The sequence below is a fragment of the Dermacentor andersoni genome, chromosome 2 (genome assembly GCF_023375885.2).
Source record: "Dermacentor andersoni chromosome 2, qqDerAnde1_hic_scaffold, whole genome shotgun sequence".
Lineage (NCBI taxonomy): Eukaryota > Metazoa > Arthropoda > Arachnida > Ixodida > Ixodidae > Dermacentor > Dermacentor andersoni.
Window position 1 is genome coordinate 59,775,992 of NC_092815.1, and position 17,406 is coordinate 59,793,397.

General features: G+C 44.2%; 1 protein-coding gene across 2 annotated transcripts in view; it reads right to left on the reverse strand.

Annotated features, from left to right (window-relative positions):
* The window catches only part of LOC126542228 (protein 5NUC-like), a 131,725-nt gene that overhangs the window by 40,151 nt on the left and 74,168 nt on the right, over positions 1 to 17,406 (reverse strand). Inside the window, exon 1 of one of the 2 annotated variants that reach the window (XM_055077106.2) lies at positions 9,554 to 9,641. The exons of the other annotated variant lie outside the window; for it this stretch is intronic. The gene's annotated coding sequence lies outside the window, so the exon portion shown is untranslated. Of the gene's footprint in view, positions 1 to 9,553; positions 9,642 to 17,406 lie in introns of those variants that run through there. 2 annotated transcript variants of the gene reach the window in all.

Genomic DNA, 17,406 nt, shown 5'->3' on the forward strand with positions numbered 1-17,406 from the left:
CAGTTTGACTGTTATATCTTTCTGGTGCTCGTAGAGCTTTTGGACAAATATGCCAGAGATGTCCCTTACCCCGTCTGTCAGCTCTCGTTGAAGAAATTGGTTCCGCATGTTTTTTAGTACGTGGAATGGGTCGAACCTTAGGAAGGTCACCCAACTGGAATCATGTGGATGCTCCACCATAGTCGATAGGCAGCCACTTCCAATCAGCTTAAACATTGTTGTATTGGCGGAATAATTGTCCGTCACAATGTGCACAATCAAAAATCCACACCGTTCAACAGCGCTGATCACTTCTTTAGTCCATGCAAAGAGGTCTTTTCCGCTAAGTTACTTAGTAAAATGGTATGAGGAGTGAAATCTGTAAGAGCTAGCGATGCCGTGAAGCACAAACACAGGACCCTGTTTGCAAGGGTTTCTTTCTAGCCAACTGGTGTGTCACTGCTACGCTTGTCCTTCAGGCCAAACTGCGTCCGATTTCCTATCCTATATTCACTTCGGCTTGATGCTAACCTCGTCAATGATTAATGTTACAACGTGCTGCTTGAGCTGAGTAGGGAACTTCAAAAACTAGTCTCTCTCTTCGCAGCACTCATCCCTGTTGTTGTCGGGATTGTTCCCATGTACCGTGGCAGCGTGCCCTTTGCTGGCAGCGTCAGCAGCTAGGATGTCCGGGCGTGATCGTATCCCTTAGGCGAAAGAAAGCACCCCACTAGACAGTCGATGATTATCTACTCTGGGTAGTATGGTCACTTCTGCCCACACCTATTTTGTTGATGAAGGAGAAATATAGCTTTCTATGGCCTTCTTTCACCTTTTCACAATCAGCAATAAGTTTTAAAGCGAAAGCTTTACTATGCCAGCCAGCGAGCCATTTCGGCTCGTCGCGTCGTATGCCGTCGCTGCTCGCTCCACCGGATGTGCACTGCTGGGGTAGAGGGAGAGGAGGTGTCGCCTCGTGGGGTGTACTATATATATATATATATATATATATATATATATATATATATATATATATATATATATATATATATATATATATATATATATATATATATATGCGCTTTGCCTCAGTGTATTTAGTCGTTATGGAGAGCGCGAAAGACATGCAACAACGACAGAACGAAGCGAGGAAGAGACAACGCGCTCAAGAGACGCCAGAATCACGCGCCGCACGACTCGAGAAGCGTCGTAAAAGCCTAGTCGTTACCTGAACAGTGTGTTTTGTCGTGCCTATACAATAGAGCTAAACCAAACGCTCAACCACAAGCTAACACCACAAGCGTAACCATGCAGTTCTTGCTTTGCCAATTGAACTAGGGTTAACCAGAGCAAAACCACAGGTAATTTTTTTTGACAGAAGAATGCCTCTTGTTTTCGCGATAGAAAGCGCTTTCTTACTTTTCAGCGTTAAGCTGCTGTTGGAGTTTGCTACACTTTGAGCGGAAGTACGCAGCTTGTTTACGAAGCCTACCGATAAGCGAAACATACGCAATTACTTGCTGTGCGTCATTATTCGCCGTTTGAGTGCAGACACTAAGTTTCTTCTCAGCGAAGTCGTCCGGCGATTCAGAAATGTCAACCGCACCTTCTGGCTCCGCTTCTCGCTTGCTTGGTTTTGGAGAAGGGACAGAACATCTGGATGCGGGCTCCTTACGAGGCTTTTTGGCACTCGGGACAAGGTGACTTGGGTACGCTTCGAACGCGGCTGGCACTACACCAGGTACAAGCTTCCTGATCCGGCACCCAGGCATGTAGTCACTGGAGAGGTAATGCCGGCTACAAACGACAGTTGACGCCGACTTGTCGTTTACAACCACATTTTGCCTTGAAATGTTTTTCAGCCACTTAGTGACCAGCTCTGCATCACTCGGGAAGTGATGAAAAGAAATGCCGTGAGTCCTACTTGACTTTGACAGTGCGGCACGCAACAGTACATCATGGTCTCGCTGGGCGGTCCACGAAGACTTATTCATTGCTTCGCATTGCATAACATGTCGCTTAGAATGCAAAAGCAACGAATAAGTCCGCACACAGGTACACAAATCACAACTTATCTGGCTAGCAGCATCCGCACTGTCGAACGGTGCACTTCGCAAGGAACACACGACGCAGAAAATATGTCCGAACGGCAGCAGCAAGAAGCTCCCAGAAGTACAGGGGGGTCGCTGCACCCTTACACGGCGAGTAGTGAAGTTACTAGCGGAGAAACGCTCCCATTGTGTCCAAAGCATGGTGTAAGAATATTCTTACACCGTGGTCCAAGACGATAGCGAAGGCTGTAAGAAGGAACGCCCGCGCGCCTCTCTAGTCCGGCCGTGGATATACAACATACCAATCTCACGTGGTTCGATGCTGCATGTGGCATGTGGTTTCATTATTCGAAAGCCTATGACGTCGCCGGCTAGGTAAAGTGAATAGCATGAAATATTTCTCGACGAAGACACATTCTCAATAAATAGCTTAGTGCGGTCAGCTTGACAGATACATCCTATATGCCAAGCTACCTGCAAATGTCTTGGCCCACACGCACAGCCTGAAAAATCCTGAATGTTTCTCACTTTTTTCAGTTATGCATGCGTCACCCACAATGTATGAAATCACCTTTTTATGTATTCTTTAGCCCTCATTGATGCAGAAGGCAGCAGCCAATGCCTACTAAACGAAAGAGAAAGCATGCTATCGCGAGTGAAACAAATGTGCTAGAGGACGTTCAGCTCGATTGTGACTGACAGTTTCAGGTTTAAATCACATTACTTTTTATTTTAGTCACCAACATCCAACGAGCGCACATAGAAAGTGAGCTCATCAATCTCATTATTCTTACTTTGCTGCTCGTGCTGGAATTATTATTTGCATGCTATTATTGGGTGAGCTGCACTATAACCGACTCACTCGTAAATATAAGGCCTCATTATGCATAAAATTTATCTTGCTAGCTATCTTTTTGATACGAGCAGCATAAAAGTGTCGTCTAATGATGTTATCTTTCACATGCGTGCAAAACATACATATAATGATACTTTTTCCCACGTCATTGTGGAGGTGCAACGCAAGCCATTACATCCTTGGTTTAGTTGCAGTATACATTGTTTTCATCAAGCCGCGAGCTTCTTCGCTGAAAAGTCAGTGGTGCTGGTTTCCTTTTACGAAGGTTTATTTATCGGTGACCATTCCTGTATGCATTGATAGCCGTTGCTTTGAAATAGTCAAAAGTTGTGGATATTTAGATAAGTACGTAAGAAGTACCTCGGCGAAACGCGTGGAAATAAAGGAAATCAATTAAATAGTACGGGTTTTGAACTTTCTCGCGATTGTATAACAGGGGATACGAGACATTGTGCACGATTCATGTGGTTCTGGTGCAGTATGCACACATATATTTGTTGCTAGTTACACAAGAATTGTAACATTCTGGGGAGACCAAGTTGCGCAGGTGTGATAGTGGCAAGTCCTTGGGACAGTCCTGTACAGAAGGCGGTGTCGAACTGTACGCTTGGCTTTACTGTTTCTGGCGCGAGAATCACCAGTAACCGTGTTGCGATTACGAGAAACATGGCCACTACCTCTTCATCTTTACGCAGCTCAGCAGTCGTCCAATAACGACCGCGCTACGTCTAACATGCGATTTTCATCTAGTTTAAACCAGTTCGGCTCATTAGATAGTTTCGTCTCGACACCCTACTCAGTGCAGTGGTACTCCATGCGGTGCTGGTAGGAGGTAAGTGGACGACCCAAATTACTAGTTTCCAGATACTAAAGGTCGCTGCCAAGATTCGCCAGGGAGGTTTTAGGTAGCTTTTGGGCTGGAGGTTAACTCAACGACTGCCTGTTTAATGGTCATTGCTCAAAAACCCATTATCTCTACAGTGCACTCCTATTTCTAAAGCGAGGTTCCTTCGAAGAGGTTCAGTTGTTTTTGCAGCATTGCAAACAGAACACAAAACAGTTTCGGCTCGACACCCCACTCAGTGCAGTGGCACTCCATACAGTGCTGGTAGGAGGAAATAAAAGAAATGAAATCAATTAAATAGTACGGGTATTGAACGTTCTCGCGATTGTATAACAGGGGATACGAGACATTGTGCATGTGGTCGACCAAGATAACTAGTTCCCAGATGCTAAAGGTCGTTGCCAAGATTCGCCAGGATGGTTTTAGGTAGCTTTTGGGGTGGAGGTTGATTCAACATCTGTCTGTTTAATGGTCATTGCTCCAAACCTCATGATCTCTACATCATCATCATTATCATCATCATCATCACCATCATCATCATCATCATCATCATCATCATCATCAGCAGCAGCAGCAGCAGCAGCAGCAGCAGCCTGGTTACGCCCACTGCAGGGCAAAGGCCTCTCCCATAATTCTCCAACTACCCCGGTCATGTACTAATTGCGGCCATGTTGTCCCTGCAAACGTCTTAATCTCCTCCGCCCACCTAACTTTCTGCCACCCCCTGCTACGCTTCCCTTCCCTTGGAATCCAGTCCGTAACCCATAATGACAATAGGTTATCTTCCCTCCTCCTTACATGTCCTGCCCATGCCCATTTCTTTTTCTTGATTTCAACTAAGATGTAATTAAGTCACGTTTGTTCCCTCGCCCAATCTGCTCTTTTCTTATTCCTTAACGTTACACCTATCATTCTTCTTTACATAGCTCGTTGCGTCGTCTTCAATTTAAGTAGAACCCTTTTCGTAAGTCTCCAGGTTTCTGCCCCGTACGTGAGTACTGGTAAGACACAGCTGTTATACACTTTTCTCTTGAGGGATAATGGCAACCTGCTGTTCATGATCTGAGAATGTCTGCCAAACGCACCCCAGCCCATTCTTATTCTTCTGATTATTTCAGTTTCATGATCCGGATCCGCGGTCACTACCTGTCCTAAGTAAATGTTTTCCCTTACCACTTCCAGTGCCTGCTACCTATCGTAAACTGCTGTTCTCTTCCGAGGCTGTTAAACATTAGTTTTCTGCAGATTAATTTTTAGACCCACCTTTCTAATTTGCCTCTCCAGGTCAGTGAGCATGCATTGCAGTTTGTCCCCTGAGTTACTAAGCAAGGCAATATCATCAGCGAATCTCAAGTTACTAAGGTATTCTCCATTAACTCATATCCCCAATTCTTCCCAATCCACGTCTATGAATACCTCCTGTAAACACGCTGTGAATAGCATTGGAGAGATTGTATCTCCCTGCCTGACGCCTTTCATTATTGGGATTTTGTTGCTTTCTTTATGGAGGACTACGGTAGCTGTGGAGCCGCTATAGATATCTTTCAGTATTTTTACATACGGCTCGTCTACACCCTGATTCCGTAATGCCTCCATGAATGCTGAGGTTTCGACTGAATCAGACGCTTTCTCGTAATCAATGAAAGCTATATATAGGGTTGGTTATATTCCGTACATTTTTCTGTCACCTGATTCATAGTGTGAATATGGTCTATTGTTGGGTAGCTTTTACGGAATCCTGCCTGGTCTTTTGGTTGACGGAAGTCTAAGGTGTTCCTGATTCTATTTGCAATTACCTTAGTAAATACTTTGTAGGCAACGGACAGTAAGCTGGTCGGTCTATAATTTTTGAAGTCTTTGGCGTCCCCTTTCTTATGGATTAGGATTATGTTAGCGTTCTTCCAAGATTCCGGTACGCTCGAAGTCATGAAGCATTGCGTGTACAGGGTGGCCCCTTTTTCTAGAATAATCTGCCCACCATCCTTCAACAAATCTGCTGTTACCTGATCCTCCCCAGCTGCCTTTCCCCTTTGGATAGCTCCCAAGGCTTTCTTTACCTCTGCCGGAGTTACTTGTGGGATTTCAAATTCATCTAGACTATTCTCTCTTCCATTATCATCGTGGGTGCCACTGGTACTGTATAAATCTCTATAGAACTCCTCAGCCACTTGAACAATCTCATCCATATTAGTAATGATATTGCCGTCTTTGCCTGTTAACGCATACATCTGATTCTTGCCTATTCCTAGTTTCTTCTTCACTGCTTTTAGGCTTCCTCCGTTCCTGAGAGCATGTTCAATTCTATCCATATTATGCTTCCTCATGCCAGCTGTCTTACGCTTGTTGATTAACTTGGAAAGTTCTGCCAGTTCTATTCTAGCTGTAGGATTAGAGGCTTTCATACATTGGCGTTTCTCGATCAGATCTTTCGTCTCCTGCGATAGCCTACTGGCATCCTGTCTAACGTAGTTACCACCAACTTCTATTGCACACATTGTCTATTAGCTCTACAGTTCACTCCTATTTCTAAAGCGAGGTTTCTTCGAAGAGGTTCAGATGTTTTTGCATCATTTGAAACCGAACACTAGACAGTTTCGGCTCGACACCCTACTCAGTACAGTGGCACTCCATACGGTGCTGGTAGGAAGTAAGTCGTCGAACAAAATAACTAGTTTCCAGATGCTAAAGGTCGCTGCCAAGATCCCCCAGGGTGGTTTTAGGTAGCTTTTGGGCTAGAGGTTAAGTCAACGACTGCCGGTTTAATGGTCATTGCTCCAAAACCCGTTAACTCTACAGTGCACTCCTATTTATAAAGCGAGGTTCCTTCGAAGAGGTTCTGGGGGGGGGGGGGTACTCTTTAAGAGTACACCTAGTGGATGGTCCATTTCAGCCTCTGCTGACTGGATGCAGCTCTAAAAGAGAGGAGGAGAGAAGCCGCCTTAGTCATTCAGCGGCGGCCGAAATGGAGTCAACTAGGTGGACTCTTACAGAATACCCCCCCCCCCCCCCTCCAGATGTTTTTGCAGCATTAAGCGGAAATTGTGTGTGTGTTTCACTTGTCTCTACTCCCCTCCTTCAATACACCCGCACTTACGATGACGCCGGAAATACTGAACTTTAGTTGGTGCTGTCGATAACACCCTTGCTTAAATTTACATTATATCCGTGTCATTATTGCGAATGACGTACACGTTTGCGTTGATGATATCATGTTTTCTTTTGTTGCTTTAGCAATATGGCCAGCTGAGATTATTTAGCGCCGTAAGCACCACCACCGTCATCATGCTCTCATGGTATCGATGGTGCATGCGCAGCTCGTGCGTGTAAGGTTAGAACGTATCCAGAGACGCCCGCTGTGTTGGCTGAAAAAACAATAAAGAAAGCGCACCCCTCCCTCTCCCCCTCCGCCGAATCAGCTCTACAGCGGAGCCAGGGAGGTAAGGCAGCCTTATGCTTTTCGCTGCTGGCACGGCGGGGCAAGAAGGTGGTAGAGGTGAGATCGCCGGAAACGATACGACACAGCTGTCTCTGCCCTTTAGATTGCTTCAAAACAAAGTCGAAGTGTTTATTTAGGGTGTGTCTACAATGGCCTTGGTGGACACTGGTAGTGACTCAATGATGCAGAACACGTTCTTATGCGGATCATTATCTCAGCAATTCTGAGGGTAATTACACTGTCACGGTACGAGAATGTCTCGAGACTGTTCTTGGTCTTCTGAAATTTCGCTGTTGTATTTACGGTCACCCATTAAAGATAGCCACCGACCATCATTCTTTATGCTGGCTTGTAAGTCTTCGGGATCCGTCTGGTCGTCTGGTACAATGAGCTTTACGACTACAAGAATATAACTTTGTCGCAATTTACAGGAATGGCCACAGTCATATTGGCGCCGATTGCCTTTCTTGCTTACCATTGGCAATGGCACACACTGATGAAGAGACGACTGCTTCGACGACTGCTTGACTGCTATTGCTCCTGAACTTCCCGATGTTACCCTTTGCCAACATTAACACTACAACGACACTGTAACCTAGTTCGTTCTGTTGCAGCCCACATTTCCAATGCCAGTGGTCGGTTATCTATCGGTGACGGCCTGTGGTATAAAACAGATTACTCTGGGAATGGAGCCCGCTTCCTCCTTGTTATGCAGGAATGTATACGCAGTGACGTGCTACGTGCCATGCATGATGACCCGACGTCCGGACACTGGGATTCGCCAGCACACTGCAGCCTGTCCAGAGCCACCTTTATTGGCCACAGATGCGTCGGCAATACGTGGTCAGCTGCGATTAATGTCAACGTCAAAAGTGACCTTAGAGCAATCCATCAAGCCTTCTACACCCACTTATTCCTCCGCACAACCTTTTTAACAAGGTTGTATTGACCTCTTGGGCCCTTTCTACGGTCATCGAACAACTGATGGGTCATTGTATGTGTTGACTTGTTACTCACTACGAAAAAACCGCAGCGATACCTTCATGCACTACTGCTGGCGTCGTAGCTTACGCTATGGCCCACTTCGCGTAATCATAAGTGCGTCAGTAGTTCGTCACCGACGCTGTAGAAGAGTTTCTTCGTCTATGCAGGGCACAATTCCAACACTCAATGCCGTATCGTCCGCAGACCAATGGTCTCGTTGAAAGGATGAATCGAATTAAAGCTGACAAATATGCTGGCCATGTACGTGTCCTCTGACCGGGAGAACTGGGACGGCGTCTTGCCATTCATCACTTCTTGCAACACAGCCAAGCATGAAACAACTGACTACAGCCCTTTCTACCTTCTTTATGACGGATTTCCGTGGAGGTACCTTCCTTAAACCCATCGTATTAAACCTATCCTACCAGTGGTACGACAATACTCATCAACCAGTTTCTCTTGAAAAAAATGATTTAGAATGGCTTTGGTCCCGACAGTGATGGCGCGGCTTTCGCTGCAAGTCCTTGTCGCTATATGTTCACCACTCGCCGCTTCAAAACATTTGAGTGACCCAACTTACGGTGTTGCACGCCTCTTGTCTACAGGTTGGCGGTCTAGCAAAACGCAACTTGCACATATTGCGTGTCTCAAATGCTATTATCCCGCCACTGAACGAACTCTTTCAGTGGGCTTCTGCGAAACAGGGGTTGTAACGCGACGAGAAAAAAGGGGCTGAAAACGGAGACTACAGCGGTCCTTGGGGCGAGCGGCTGCATTTCAAAGGCTATATTTCCGATCTATCATCTCTGCTAGCCTTCATTTCTAAATAAACATACATCATCCGTAACAATTTTATTAAAGGGACGTTGAGTCATGGTGAGAATTACTGCGGTAAGGAGATGGAAAAGGAGAGGTGAAGACAGGTAAGTTAGCTAGTGTAAGTATCGCCTGCTCCGCTGCGCTAGGCTAAGGGTTTACCGGCACCTAAACAACCGTAACTCTCGCCGTTTCCTTATGCAAGAAACGTTTTGTAATAAGTTGTTTTAAATGCTAGCGGAAACAGTGACCAATTCTGAAGTAACGTTATGAGGGATTTAAATGGCATAGTGCTTGCTAAGTGGAAAAAAAGGTCACTTTCTGCCGCGACCACCATAAGTGCTGCAAGTATGTCGCACATCTGAAATATTCCACAATAGAAGGGGAGCGATCAGCACTTAGCGTTCCCTGCGCGTTCCCTGCTTGCCACGCGAACACTGACCGAGCACAGTGCGACTTAGTTTGGACGATCGTATAACAATCGGCGTGTACAGCCTGGCAGGGCCGATGACGCTGTGAGGCCCCCAAGTATACAAAGTTTGCGCCGTGATGTACAATAAAGACACAATTATAAAGCACATTCTTACCAAAGCAGTAGCCAAGCTGTAGGAAAATACACGTACTACTCATACTTTCCATGGATTTTCGAAAGGACTTGTTCTTGGCCTATAGACGGCATTTGCACAGGGACACGTTCACCGCTTAAGAGATTATTAAAAAACCACAGAAACATGAATGGTGACACAGCTGGCATCCGTATGATTTTGTTATTCGTCTTGCCGGAGAGGTAGACATGTCCTTTAGCCCACGGTCATTGGATGATCGATGCCCTGCAACGCCCTTTAGAAATATTAGTTGGAAACTGAATGATGCTGGTGTCTACACCCAATAAGAAGGTTAGGGATCGTCGTTAAGAGGAAAGATCAGTAAACGAGGCTACTATATTGTTTACATATAGTAATAAGCATTTCAAGTTTTAGGGCTCATTTCCGAGTGTTTGATCAGTATTAGTCGATATCAATGGGCCAAAAAAAGCTCTGAAATGAATTTCCGTATCTTAGTGTAAAGCTTCCGCGTAATTCCTTATGGCGAGCCTGAAAAGTGTCCGAAACGAATTGATAGTATCATTGACCTCTAGCGAGTGATTGAAGCAAGTCTGCATAGGACAGAACCAAACGCGTCTTCGTTATTATTATATGTACAGTCAACCGCAAAAGTTTGCGGGACGCAGGATCTGCTAAGAAGCTAAATTATCGCAAATTGGGGTCAAACAGCCTCGAAATAAATGTTCCAGCATATAGTAGCCTTCGCCACCTACACAGTGATTCATTAAATACAAAGTGTCATGCCTTAACAGTGCAGCAATTTTCATTTGAAGGGGAAACCGCATCCCGTAAATTTTCGCTGCTGACTTTACATATATACTCAGCCTTTTTGCCATCGATAGCTTGATTCGTTGATGTGGTTTAATATCCTAAAGCAACACAGAAGGTTCGACGGGCGCTGAAGGGCAGGGCTTCGGATTATTTCTGACCACCCAGGTTTCTTAAGCGTTAATGCAATGCACCGAGCGTTTTACTTGTGGAGCGAATGCGGGAAATCAGTGCTTGCTTGGAGGCACTATATGGCTGTTTCAATGTGCAAGTAGAAAATGCTGACGCCGCTTGGTAGGAATTGTATGCAAAATATTAGGGGCGAGGACTTGTGGAGTCGCCATCTGTCGGAAGTGCCTCGCTTGAGTGGTCTCAAGAATAACACGGTGCGCTCCTCATAAGTTTGGCTGTCGGTGCTCAATAAAAGCACCCATTTCTGTAACATTTGTGTAACAACATTTCCGTAAGTACTCTTGAAACGAAGGAAGTCTTTTACTGTCAAAATAATAATCTTGGACAAGCAGAAAACACACAATGGTTTACAGACACTATTTCTTTACCGAATATGTACAGGGAACTCACACTGCACGCGGTCGCCGCCATGGAGTCACCCGAACCGGTTTCTTGCGTGAAAGGTCGGCAATCGCTGAGAGCGAACTATGTGAAATATGTTCTTATAGTGGGCTGTCTAAATAACCAAATGAAGAATCACACAATGACGCCGCAATGCAGCGATCGCACGGGATCGTGGTGACCGACTGCGCGTCTTCATGCATGTCCATGCACAATGTTTCGCTTTGGCTGCGAGCGCGTTTTCGCACCATGCTGTGAGCTTTAGGCCGCTACATATGACCATTTGACAGCACAGAAGCAAACATTGCTGTGTGGACACTGTCAGAGCTGTTCAAAAATAATTTCGTAATATCTAGCGAATTCGACGCCTACGGCGACTTGTGAAGTGCCATCGCGACAATTCAATGATTTTTTCTTTTCTTCTCAAGTCTTGGACGTTTCAATACCATTATTTCCCAAGTTGCGTCGCACTGTATTTTTATCGGACTACTCAGCGAGCAATTACCCGCTGCTTCTTTTTCTTAATCCAGCACATTTCATTGTTTTGTACTACAAGCATGAGCATATCTCATGCTTCTTTATGTGCTTTTTACTCTTTCCTTTTCATTCCAGTGAACCTGCAAGTATATAGCATCAACAGCTTCATAGACCAAAGCTTCATGACGTTAGTTGGGCAGCGCGCGTGGGTCAGCCTTTCGGTGCGCGCGTTCTGCTACTCACCGAACATCGCAGCCCCAACGCCGTATCAGAAACCTTCCTTGCGTAAGTGCTTGTTGCACTCCCGAGTTGTAGCCGATGGCTGCTTGCCAGTTGTAAGCTTTACTATGCAAGCTTCACGCAGCTTCTTGTCCTGCGGGTACGTGTGAAGACTGACACCAGGCTCCGTTGTGTACGTCTGGCACTGTGGCACCGAGCAGTAGCCTACCATGTTGCATGTCTTCAAAGGCAGCCTATTATAGGGCTTTCAAGTGTTGTCAAACACAAAGCTGAAGCGAGAAAACCTCTCCACTTAAGCAGAACCACAGGGCAGGTTGGACTTTAAACTTTCGTTTACAGCTTGCTTCAGCGCTTCCGAAGCAGCCGACGCGGCCGATGTGTCCACATGATCCCCCGTACCTGAAGCGGGAAACCTTCCTCACTTAATACATATAGTTCTCTGGTTTATATATGACGTTTCTGTTTGCTGAGGCATGTCTGCGTATATATATATATATATATATATATATATATATATATATATGCAGGTATGTATTTGTATGTAATGGGTTTTTCTTTTTGATTGAAGGTGCATTTCATTCCAGCGCAATTTGTCCTTGTGTATTGCTTTCCGCTTCCAATGTTCCCCTAGCAATGATGCCATTGTGGCACTGCAGGTACCCGTATAGATAAACAAATTAAAAAAGCATTACTGCTTTTTAACTGTTGCACTTTTTTGATGTTCTGCAGTACTCTGCTGTCAAATACATAATGGGGCAAGACCCTCGCCAAGCTGTACTCCAGCTTTCTTTTTTAAATTATGTGGTATTTAGGAGATGTCTTTAATGTGCGCCGGCTACTCCTTTTCACATAGGGATTAAAAAATAAATTATGATAGAAATAATGAAATCATAACAACACAAATTCCACTCACATAAGCACACTAATCACACACTAAAACTGAAAGTCAACTGAAGTACACAGCGACAAAAAGTCCATTCACATATGTGCGCTATATAAACACAAAGTCCGGTCACTTACCTATACAAAAATCAGAGCACATAAATAATGACGGAGTAAATTCATATGAAGGTACATAAAACCAGGCATTGGATTGGCCAAAGTCGGGCAGAAGAAATCCTGGAATGCGCTGATCATATTTAAACGCTCTATTCAATATTAGCCTTAGTGTCCAGTCTAATGTTTGCCGTGTACTGTTCTCTACCGCATTGATGGTATCGCGGTTTCTGCCTCTCGCATGCAACCGGAGTCATAAGATTTTGATCTGATCTACGACAGGTATATATTGGAGAGAAAAAAATACGACGCACACAGTGCAAGCTATTTGGTGGCAGACCTACCACGTCGGACAATTTATTTTAAAGTAAATGGTCAGTACGTGACAACGTACAAAGCCCCAAGTTTCGCACAGGCGTGGGTGCTATTTCATGACAGGACTTGTATTTGCCCTTTCTTTAGAAACTTGACACTCTTCTCAAACGTTGTCAAGCGATTCCCGAGCTTCTCAACTATCTTTTTCAAGTCATTGTGTACTTCTTAAAGCTGCGTGTGTTTTCTTGTGATGATGGCTAGCTTTTTACGAAACACTGCACAGGTTCTGCCACAAGAGCGGGAGCTGACGCGTGATCTGGCTATTTAAGAAATAAATGATGAGATTACCAAAAGGCCCCCGGCTATATCAATCAAAAGTAAATTTTAGCGACTAAAGAACGTAGGGTAAAACAAAACAAAGTAAAAAAAGGGGGAGTAAATCATTGTTTAGCTCGGATGTGTCAGTTTACTTGCCGTGCAGACGAAAAAGGGATGAGAATTCTATTAGAAATAATGGGTCTCGGAGTGCACTGAAAGGGGCGCGCTGAAGCTAGCCAGCCACACGCGCATGCTTCTCTAGTTTTAGCCAGGGACATAATTTACTTGCGAGAGCAACCAAAGCACACAAGGCTGTTCATGCAGTAGGATTCAGCTCTAACTAAAATGGGCCGTTAAGATACATTCGTTTTTTTGTCTATAGTGCATTGCAGGCCCTGAAATGGCCCAAAACGACAGGCGAAAAAAAAAGTTCAGCTAAAGAACCATGGGCTGCGTAACCCTAAATAGCTGTGACCTTATGCTAATGCGTTTCTCTAGCATTTACCGTGATATCGGCAATAAATTTTAGTTCACATTTTCTGTTTATTTCATTAACGTTTGTTTAGTGAGCACATGCCTCAAGTGTGCGTCACATGTATGTGGTGGCCACACTTGTACATAACGAATTATATGTAATTAATTGGGTGTAATCAATTAGAGTTTCTCGTAATTTTGTAAATTAACACTTAGTTTGCTCACTCGGTAACGCTCACTGCGATTCAATTACCTATTCAGGTAAATAATTACATGTGACCAATTACATTTTTGACAAAAATCTTCTATAACTGGCAACACGGCTTTGAGTACCGAACTTTCGCGGGGACTACAATCTCAAAAGGCATGAAAATACGTGCATGGGCTGTCGGCTTCCCACCATCCCACATTCAGTGTAATATACAAGCTACGCGTCGAACACCTGAACATGGCAGGCTTGCAGATTTTCGCACCTTTCTTGGAAGTCTGACATTTCCGTTTTTTCTTACGGTAAATTTCTCTGTCCCTCTCATGGATGCGCTTTAAGGTGACCTTTATGAGCAATAATAGCTGCTGCTTAATTCTTCTTCACTTAGTGCAGTCTGTGACTTTTTTTATACACAACAATTTTCTGCAGTTTGTTTCTATCTGTTTTATACACGTACACTACAGGTGATTAACATACACCAGATTTATTGGTAGTAAGACACAAACAGCATTATTAGGGCTCAATAATATGCAGCTTTGTATTGAATTACATCGCACACTTGACTATCTTTTCAAGAAGCGTGAACGTTTGCTCGCGTCCGTTACGATTAGTCGTTTAAACCTAGGTGGCTAACGATTAAAAGGCGCCAGGTGGAGATCCACGAGATATTGGTCGACAACTTGAAACAGTGCTTCTATGGTTTGTTAGCGATGACTATTCCGGTGTTGATTCCTGGGAATTAGCTATAGACGATTTTTCACTTTTTCACTGGCCTTATCGGGAGCACCTTTCCCTAACCCCAGCAACAGTGAATCGCTAAGATTCACAAAAGACTCAGACCTCAACACCAGGGAAATGAGTAACCATGCACAATCTTGTGAACAAAGTTTTCGCACGTTGCAATACAGCCGTTCTCTCCAGCACACATATGAAGCGAGTTTCCAGTGCCGCCGACTAATGCCTTCACAAGAAAACGAAGGAAAATTACAGAAGCAAATTTCGAAAAGCAATTAGTAGTGCAGATAAACAACATATTAACGGCTGAAGGGAGCGCAAGGAAAGATCCAGGACAACTTGATCTAGTTAATGTATTTTGCAATGTTCATAAACGTAGAGCGGAAAGTAAATTTAAAGTAATTGATTACTTTCGATTAGTAATTGCTCAGTTACTTTTGTGGAGCAGTAATTGGTAACAGTATTCGAGTAAAATTTTTAATGAAGCAATTCTAATTTTATTCGGTTACTTTTTTCCGCATGGTGTACAAGTCTGCTGGTGGCCAAAGCTTCCAGGCATGTCGAAGAGCAATTGTATGGTGGGTCGGTCAAATATCTACAAAACCTAGTCGGTGACACTTCTACTCATCACGCGCGAGGCCTCATGTGCGGGAGCGATGGAAGGAAGGGATCACGGCCGTTCTGAACATGAACTTCATGTTCATTTGGTCATCTCGGTGTTTGTTGCACTCGATAATGTTTACACGGGTAAGAGTCGAAGTTGATCATGACCTACACATGTATCGGTATGGTTTGACCACAGTGCATCTTAAGTTTTGAATGCAACCAACCATTAGCCGTCCTTTTTCCGTGCTGCTCTGTTTGCCGAGTGCACGACTGTACGAGTGCACCGTGTTCTATGTTAAAGCTGGTAAGCCTTGCAAGCACTGATTTTGTTGGTTATTTGCGACACACTATATCGTTGAAAAAAAAAAAGAAGGAAACGGCCCAGAGGGCTATACTACGAGAGCTATGACTGATAGTTTTCTATATATATATATATATATATATATATATATATATATATATATATATATATATATATATATATATATATATATATATATTCATCTCATCTATGGGATCGCATGCGCGCGCTGTTGCTTTGTCTCTGCGTGTAGTATAGTTAAGAGAGCCAGTTTAAGGGCGGAGAAGAAGAAAGAAAAGAAAAGCAAAAACTGCAGCGCCGTGGTTTTAAAGCGCACCCGTGGTAGAGAAACGGAATGCGATATAAGCGTGCGTAGCCATGATACGCACACGACAAACTGCCTTAAAATATTTAGACTTGAGGGAAAGCTTCGGTAACAAACGATAGCACACCAATCAGCACTCGAATATAATTATAACCCTAATACTAATTGTAAATATTCATCTCATCTATGGGATCTAATGCGCGCGCTGTTGCTTTGTTCTGTGTGTAGTAGTTAAGAGAGCCAGTTTAAGGGCGGAGAAGAAGGGAGGGAAGGAAAGTCTCTGAAGCAAAATTACAGCGCCGTGGTTTTAAAGTGCATCCCGTGGTAGAGAAACGGAAGGCGATATAAGCGTGCGTGGCCATGATACGCACACGACAAACTGCCTTAAAATATTTAGACTTGAGGGAAAGCTTCGTTAGCAAACGATAGCACGGCAATCAGCACTCGAATATAATTATAACCCTAATAATAATTGTAAATATTCATCTCATCTATGGGATCTAATGCGCGCGCTGTTGCTTTGTCTCTGCGTGTAGTAGTTGAGAGAGCCAGTTTAAGGGCGGAGAAGTGGGAAGGAAAGGATAGTCTCTGAAGCAAACTTGCAGCGTCGTGGTTTTAAAGCGCAGCCGTGGTAGAGAAACGGAAGGCGATATAAGCGTGCGTGGCCATGATACGCACACGACAAACTGCCTTAAAATATTTAGACTTGAGGGAAAGCTTCGTTAGCAAACGATAGCACGGCAATCAGCACTCGAATATAATTATAACCCTAATAATAATTGTAAATATTCATCTCATCTATGGGATCTAATGCGCGCGCTGTTGCTTTGTCTCTGCGTGTAGTAGTTGAGAGAGCCAGTTTAAGGGCGGAGAAGTGGGAAGGAAAGGATAGTCTCTGAAGCAAACTTGCAGCGTCGTGGTTTTAAAGCGCAGCCGTGGTAGAGAAACGGAAGGCGATATAAGCGTGCGTGGCCATGATACGCACACGACAAACTGCCTTAAAATATTTAGACTTGAGGGAAAGTTTCGTTAGCAAACGATAGCACGGCAATCAGCACTCGAATATAATTATAACCCTAATAATAATTGTAAATATTCATCTCATCTATGGGATCTAATGCGCGCGCTGTTGCTTTGTCTCTGCGTGTAGTAGTTGAGAGAGCCAGTTTAAGGGCGGAGAAGTGGGAAGGAAAGGATAGTCTCTGAAAACAGACTTGCCGCGTCGTGGTTTTAAAGCGCAACCGTGGTAGAGAAACGGAAGGCGATATAAGCGTGCGTGGCCATGATATGCACACGACAAACTGCCTTAAAATATTTAGACTTGAGGGAAAGTTTCGTTAACAAACTATAACACGGCAATCAGCACTCGAATACGACGAGAGAAATTACTGAGACGTGGAAAATTCCCATGAAAAAAATCTGGTTTGCGAGACAAATGCTTGTATGTATTGAACCTCTTAAAAGATGAGGGGGAAATATGCGCTCACCGAGAGGGCATC